At 52.4% G+C, this 7,909-nt stretch overlaps 1 long non-coding RNA gene across 1 annotated transcript; it reads right to left on the bottom strand.

Moving 5' to 3' along the window:
* Positions 1 to 1,049: 1,049 nt before the first annotated feature.
* LOC108516225 (uncharacterized) lies at positions 1,050 to 5,086 on the bottom strand. Its single transcript, XR_001881743.1, has 2 exons — positions 4,182 to 5,086; positions 1,050 to 4,072 (listed from the first exon to the last, which is right to left on the bottom strand). It is a non-coding gene; the product is annotated as an uncharacterized LOC108516225 (long non-coding RNA).
* Between the last annotated feature and the right edge of the window lie 2,823 nt (positions 5,087 to 7,909).

A 7,909-nucleotide genomic window follows, 5' to 3' on the forward strand; every position in this document is an offset into this window, starting at 1 on the left:
TTAGTTCTTACATTTAGGGCTTTGATTAATTTTGAGTTAACTTTTGATTATGGTGTGAGATAAGGGTCCAACTTCATTCTTTTGCTTATAGCTAACCAGCTGTCCCAGCACTGTTTGTTAAAGACTATTCTCCACTGAATGGTCTTAGCACCCTTGTTGAAAATCAGTTGATGGGAGACACATGGTTTTATTTCTAGACTCTCAGTTCTAGTCCATTGGTCTCTGTGTCTATCCATTGATACAGACCACATTGTTTTGATCACTGTTGCTTTTCTTCATCACTACATTGCATAGAATACTGTGGTTCAAATATTTGACTGTTCAAAGCCCAACAACAAAAAACCACCAGGAACACACCCCTAGGATTTATTTAGCTTGCTGTAGCAAGGGAGAATGCACCCTGGAGAACTTCCCAAGCATTTCAAAAGGAGAGTTACGAAAGGGACCTCTTCCAGGAGCAGTCTTCTCTAATGTGCTGTCTTGAGCACTGTCTTTGTTTCTTTGGGAACTTCTTGGTCTGATTGTCAGCAAGGCTGTTTTCCACATTCTGGGAGTAAACAGATGTCCTCTGCTGTGGAACAACTAGAGATTCAGCAGGTCAAGGTAGCCTCCATAGATCCTATGACATCTAATCCAATACTTGCTTTAGGGACCAACACATTGGCCAGGGTCAGCTGGGGACAGCAGGAGGTGCCCTCAGTGTGTGATGGCTTGTGCCTAGACCACTAACTCACCATGTGGCCTGGGCCTGTTTCCTCATCTGGAATATGGGAAGATTGGAGAGGACAGCACCCCAACCTCCTTCCAGTTCTTCCTCCGTGATCTACCTGTCTTCCTGTGCTATTTCAAAGACAGGGAAATCTCCCACGATGAGTGTCCCTATTTCACCAGCCAATACCACGTGTGTGCACTCACACACACTCCTGCACACACAGGCAGCTGTGACTCACCCGCCTCAAGTCCCTGATTCAGTCTTCTAGCTCAGCAGCTCCAGACATTTGAATTTCATACCCTGGCAAAATTTCCAAAAAATATTTTTGGGACCAACACAGGATTGCCAATATTTTATTTTGTCAAATAGGACATTAAAAATAGCAAGTACTACCACCTGCTGCAAACATTGAATCATAAAAGGATAATATAATCAAGGGTAATACTTTCAAGTTTCCTGTGTTCTCATTTTTTGGACAAGGGTGAAATTCCTGCTGGAATAGACAATTGTTAGTGTTCCCTGTGTTTAGGAATAGCTGTTTTATCTTTTGACTTTTGCTCTTATTAAAATGCAAATGCTGTCTGAGGGCCAGCCTCAGTTGGCCACAAAGGAGTGAAGCGCTTGTGGGGAGGGTGTGTGGCAGGCTGAAGGAGGGGACAGGAAGGGCTTTGAGCTGAGCCCTGAACTTCAGGTCTCCAGAAGCTCAACAAGCCAGAGAGGAAAGAACTCTCACCCATGTCCCCAGGCACATCTCAACAGCCTTTTTAATTGAGACGTTTGAAACTTCTCAGGCCTGGGAGAAAGTGTTGGGTAACTGGTGAAGCTCTAGTCAAAGGAAGGCTGAACTAGAAATCTCCCCTCTGGCCTTGAAGCTGTGCCCTCTTAACACCTCCCTAGCTGCCACATTAGCTGTGAAATGTTTGCCCAAAGCCTATGAGAAATACTGTGTGTGTGTGTGTGTGTGCAACAGAGAGAGAGAAATCTCTGCAACCACCATAAGTAGTTTTTGTAGAAGAGAGAAAGAAGTGGAAAGTAAGTTGTCCAGCCCCACAACAATGGTGTGAGTCTATTTTTAACTTTTTTGGGCCACAGGACAACACATAGGATTAGTTGTTCACTCTGTCTGGACCGTGCAGAGCCAAATTCAAAGAGTAGACCCCTCCTACCCCCGACGCATTCTCTCAGTGCCCTATGCACTGTGCTACTATTCCTTTAAAATGTGCTTCTGTGTCACCAAAGGGGATCAATCAGCATACAGGGGGAGGAGCTACTTGGGGCCCTGACCACCAGTTGTGCCAATAAAATAAGAGTCTATAGGAACTGCTCAGGAGTGACAGCCACCTGAGGAAGCTTGGAGCAAACCTGTTTAAAGGGACAGTGTATCAGATGGGCCACTCAGGTGGTATAAAGCATTCAGAGTGTCTGAACTGAGCAATGCAGCCCCAAAGAGGCTGCTGTCCTTCTGGAAGATGATAATTTGCTGGAAAAGACAAGCGATTTATCTGTCTAATTGGGCTTTTATTTGCATTTTAAATCATGCTCTTTTGCTAAACTAATGGACCCCCTATTTATAGATGACTCCAACACAAAGTGACTACTAATTACTACAATTAATATCACGTTAAGGGCTTGCCAGCCAACTTCACAGCAACTTGTATCGCCTACTCATTTTCAATTAAGGCACATTGACAGGGAGAATACGTGGTTATTAAGAGAGGGCCCTGGGGTGTAATTACTGCTCACGAAGGTCATTAAGCAACTCCCCTGCAGGGTTGCACCTTGGCGCCCAGGGGCTGGGGCCCAGATCCACATCCTACCCAGGGGCCATAAAGGCACAGTGCCCCAGGCTGCCAGGCAGATGGCAAGCCTGGCTCTGACTTGCCTGGAGGTGGAGCAGATGATGCCAGGACGCTGGGGCTGAGACAGCAGAGGCAGGGCAGCTGAGGGGGCCATTCCTCCTCCTGAAGACAGCAGTTGTGCCAGCCACCAGAGAGCTGGCAGGAGCACCGCAGCCTCCCTGGAGCGGCACTCAGCAAGTGTCTATGAGGCCTCCTCTGGGACAGGCAGGGGGTGGCAGTAGGGGAGCAAGGTTCGGGGGAGCCTGGGAGGCAAATGCTTCAGGGTTGGGAGGGATCCTGGGCTCCAAATGCTGGGGAATGGCCACTTCTGAGGAGGAGGAGGAGACCTTGGGGTGAAGCGAAGCCATCAGAGAGTAGGAAAAGGCCTGGAGGGGTGGGGTAGCAGTTGGAGAAGTTGGAGAATGTGAGCATTTCAAGATTCGGGGCCAGGGTGCTTGTGACCAACTGTCCACTGATTCTTCCTGACCTGGCAGCCACAGCCCACCTGCCACAGTCAAGGCACGGGCTGGCGGCTCCAGAGCCAAACCCAGGGCCCAAGCAGGGGAAGGCAGGGAACCTATGAGGCCCAGGGCCGAGACCTGCTGGTGGTGAGTGAGGACCTGGAACAGGAGGTGAGCAGCCCCTGGCAGTGGGGTGCTGGAGCTGGGCCTGGGAGCCAAGCCAGGGCCTTCCTGACTTCAAGAACTCTGTGTTTACAAACTTGCAATGGGCCAGGGTGGATGATTTAGATCATGAAACACTACAAACCTGCAAATGCCACAAACCAGGTGTTCTCCTTCAGAGAGCTGGGTGTGAACCATTTCCCAGCACACCACAGCCTTGGGGCAGCCTGTCAGGGCACTGCGCCCTGGGGGCTGCAGTGTGGAGCCTTGTTTATTTCCTTAGCTCCCGAACCCACGTCCATGTAGTGTACTCGGTAGGAGCTCAGTAGGCGTTGACTGCACTGAGTTTGAGGGGTGGAGAGGAAGCCCAATTCTAAGAAGTGAGCTGCATAGATAGTGTGGCTTCTCAGGAATCGGGCGGGGCTGTGTTCACCTCCAGACCTGGGGTCTACATTTGGGACAAACCTACAAGTCTGGACAGACACTCCCTCCCCCACGGCCTCAGTCTCCAAGGAGTCCCTCTCTCATGAGACCAGCACCCACACACCACCAGCTGCCTTGCCCGGGAAGGGGATTGGGCCTCCATGGGGAATAGGCTCTGGAGTATTGCTGAGTATGGGGAGGGAGGGCCCTCAGCCCTCTGGGGAGGAATGGGTTGGGGGTCCCCTGGGGTAGTGGGCAGGTCCAAATCATGGCTGTCAGGTTCTTCTGGCCACGCTCCTGGGAAGGCTCTGCCTGTCAGCCCTGCACTAATGAGTCCTCTCCAGGCTCTGTCCTCACTCCTCTGTCCTAGTCACCTTCATTGCCTTGTTCCCGGGTGTCCTCATCCTCTTCAAATCACCTCCAGCGGCCTCTGTGTCCCTCCTCTATCCTCTCTGCATGGTAGGTCTTCGTCAGCACTGGGAGGGAAGGGAGAGGAGGAGGCGGGGTCGTGGTGCTGCGTGTTAGGATCAGGTTTGCTGCACGAGAATGACAGTGGCTCCCGTAAGACGTTTCTCTCTCCCTTACCATGGGAAGTCCAGGGCTGGGATTGGTGGTGCCATGCCTATCTGGTTGCTCTGCCATTCTCATAACGTGGCTCCCACCTCATGGTCCAGGGTGGCAGCCATCACACCTGTCTGCCCCGGGCCAGCAAAGGAGGAAAGGGCAGGAAGAGGAGCATGCTGGTCCCTTTGAGGCACTTCCTGAAATCCACAGGTGGCAACTATTCTGGCTATCACGTTCTTGTACGTGAGTTGTGGCCCCCCTGTGCTCAGAGAGGAACTTCCTTTGCCTCCAGGTCCAGCCGTTGTCCCAAGAAGGCAGCACTCCACTGGCAGGGGACCCCAGCAGACCTTGTCCAGGTGCCAGGGGTACACGGTTGTGGGCTCGCCTTCCTGCCTGTGGCCAAGGAAGCACTCCCGTGTGACCACAGCCTCTGTGGCAGGATGCCAGGCCCCGAGGAGCACACCAGATGCTGGGATTGCCATGGAACCCACCTCTCCATGGGGTGACTTTCACATATGCAGCCTGGTCAGGGTTGGGGATGTGGAGGGAGCAGGACACAGTGTCCACCATCCCACGGGCTGGGGCTTGTGCCCTTAGCTGTCAGCCAGATTGTGCCTGGTAAACCATCTCTACTTCTTTGCTTTCTTCTTTCTAATTTCCTCCAGGAAACTCTCTGAATGTTTGCTGGGCTAAAACCTGAGAAACTGAGGAGGTGATTAGAAGAGTTTCAGGAGTCAGGAACCCAGGGAGGCAGGCAGATAGTGACCTCCTTACAAGGCCACCGAGACTCTCCCCACCTTCCAGGGCTGGGACTCAGCATGGTTCTCCCCAACTCTGCAGAGCCAGGGACCATCCACTCAGGAGCCGGCCCGACCAGGGTTAGCCCTCCCAGTGGCTCGGCCTCTCCTCTCCTGGTGTGACTCTTTTTTTTTTTTTTTTTTTTTTGAGAGAGGGAGTCTTGCTCTGTCACCCAGGCTGGAGTAAAGTGGAGTGATCTCGGCTCACTGCAACCTCTGCCTCCTGAGTTTAAGCAATTCTCTTGCCTCAGCCTCACAAGTAGCTGGGATTACAGGCGCCCACCACCACGCCCAGCTAATTTTTGTATTTTGGTAGAGATGGGGTTTCACTATGTAGGTCAAGCTGGTCTCAAACTCCTGACCTCAAATGATCCGCCTGCCTGGGCCTCCCAAAGTACTGGGATTACAGGCATAAGCCACTGCGCCCGGCCGTGACTCTTCTTCAGGCCCCATTTCTACCTCCCCCAGCTACCCTTTCTCTTCCCTCCCAAGTAGCCCTTGCCAGCCATCAGGGCTGATGTCAGGGGCCTCCGTGGATTAGGAAGGAGGGCAGCAGCAGCAGCATGACTCTGGGTCCCCCAGGTGGGCTCACATAGGCTCCCCGGCCTCCTGCTGCTTTTTTGCTTCCTCCACCTCCGCTCCCCAGGCTCGGTTCTCCTGGGGCTCAGTAGGCAGTTCAATGAGGGATGCCACCAAGACTGCACCTCCACCCTGGGCCCAGCGGGGGTTGTGTCTCTGGGCAGAGAGCTTCCCCAGTGGCTGTCCCCATGGGCCCACCGAGCTGTCTCATTCAGAGAGGCTGAGAAGTGGCAAGGAGGAGACAGGCTGTCACTTCCCACCGGTTGGAGAAGGCACATAGTAGGCACTAAATAAATGCTATTCTTCCCAGCTTTCTCTTCCCCCGCATAACACGAAGTGCTTCGTGAAAATTTCTGGGTACTCATAAAAATCTTAAATAGCTCTCACTTTACAAGTGTTTAAACAACTTAAAATGTAACTCCCCACCACCCAGTTTCCTTTTCATGTGCTAGTGGGGCTGTGTTTATATACACAGTTATGCCGTTGAAAGAAAGGGTCTCGGTGGCCACGATGCTACAAAGCTGGATGTCTGGGGTTTTGGTAATTGTCTTAGTGTGTTTTGTGTTGCTTATAATACAATACGTGAAACTGGGTAATTTATAAAGAGAAAGAATATATTTCTTACAGTTATGGCAGCTGAGAAGCCCCAAGTCCAGGGGCCACATCTGCTGAGGGTCTTCCAAGGGCAGGGCCTCTGCAGAGTTCCCAGGCAGGCCAGTTCAGGTCTCTCTCCCTTTTATTGTAAAGCCACCAATCCCACTCCAGTGAAAACCCATTCATCTACTAACCCATTAATCTGTTAATCCATGAGTGGATCAATCCTTTCATAAGGGCAGAGACCTCCTTTCCCAATCACCTCTTAAAGGCCTGCCTCCCAATACTGTGGCACTGGGGATTAAGTTTCAACACGAGTTTTGGCCGTGATAAACATTCCACTATAGCAGTAAGGGTAGCTGGTGCAGTGGTGTGCTTCATCTCTTCTTGGGCTAGACTCTATGTCGACCCCCACTGCTAAGGCCACTCCCTGGGGCTCCTCCACTCCCTGATTCTGTCCAGGAAGCCACCCACATCCACCCGTCCTCCTGGGTCCTTCCTCTTTCTCTTGACTGGGGCTCCTGACCTCGCTCTGGTCCTCTGTGCCTCGGGCTGCTGGGCCTGCCTCACCTCCACCCTGCTCGGCCCATAGCTCCACACCCATCACATCCGTAGTCCGGCTACCCATTGAGCTGCTTCCATGGCCCATTCCCAGAGCTGCTGGGCACGTAACATATCCTACCTAGAGCAGGCCTGTGGGCACCTAACTGGCCTCTAGTTAGCCCCTTCTCATCCTCAGAGCCCTCTCTTGGTAGAAACCACCCCTCCTATTTCACAGAGAAAGATAAGCTGTCAGAGAGGAACCCTGACCTCCCTCCCATTATTGCCCTCTTCCTCTCCCCCACCTGCCATTCCCACTGGCATTTAAACACCTGAGGCCTCCCTTCTGAATGGGAGCACCTCTCCCAGCCCTCACAGGGCCTAGACGTCAGGGCTGTACTGAAGTCTAATTCTGCTATCTCCTCCACCTTCTCAGAGCCCACGCGACCGAGGCAGCGAGGACTCGGCTGGCTGTGCCTCTGCTCTGCTGGGATTTCTGCCCTTCCTACCCACACGGCTCCCTCTTCCTCATGGTCCAGCTCAGCTCTGCCTCCTCCTGCTTCCTTCTGCAGCTCTGTCCAATCTTCCTCTGGTTTAATTTCCTGCACCTGCAGCTCTTGGGTGTAATATTAATTTGTCGTGCGTTTGTTTTGTGTCCCACCCTCTCAGCAGAACATCAGGTCCAGGAGGGCGAGCGCTTGTCTGTCTTGTACACAGGTGTATTCCCAGGGCCTTGGGTGCATGATTGAGCATCACAAAAGACTTATTCCATGAATGAATGCATGAATAAGTGAACGATCATTTTTCTGATTCTACAGGTAAGGAACTAAAAACAGCCCCTCCCTGGCCACTCAAGCCTTCCTGCTTCCACCTGGCACACCCTTCTTCCATCCTGGGCTGCTCTCCTGCCTCTGTCTGCACTCCAGCCCTGGGAGGCCCTGCCCACACTGGGCACTGGGCTTATCTCCTTTCATTGAGCTTTTCATCCACAGGCCAGCTAGGGTTCTTCCTCTGCACAGTCCCTGTTACCAGGCATGGTTCATACCAAAGCTCCTTGAGTTGATGAAAGAGAAAAGGGGATTTATTAAAACAAACCCCAGTAGCTCACCTGCCTTCAGAACAGGCCAGGGGTATCTCAGATGGGCTTGTGAGGCGTCTCAGGACAAGCCATGTGCTACAGATACCCAGAAGCAGGGCTTAACCGCACCCCTCTCCTCTCTTGGTACCTGGGACACCCCA

The sequence above is a fragment of the Rhinopithecus bieti genome, unplaced genomic scaffold (assembly GCF_001698545.2).
Source record: "Rhinopithecus bieti isolate Rb0 unplaced genomic scaffold, ASM169854v2 scaffold_36553, whole genome shotgun sequence".
NCBI lineage: Eukaryota > Metazoa > Chordata > Mammalia > Primates > Cercopithecidae > Rhinopithecus > Rhinopithecus bieti.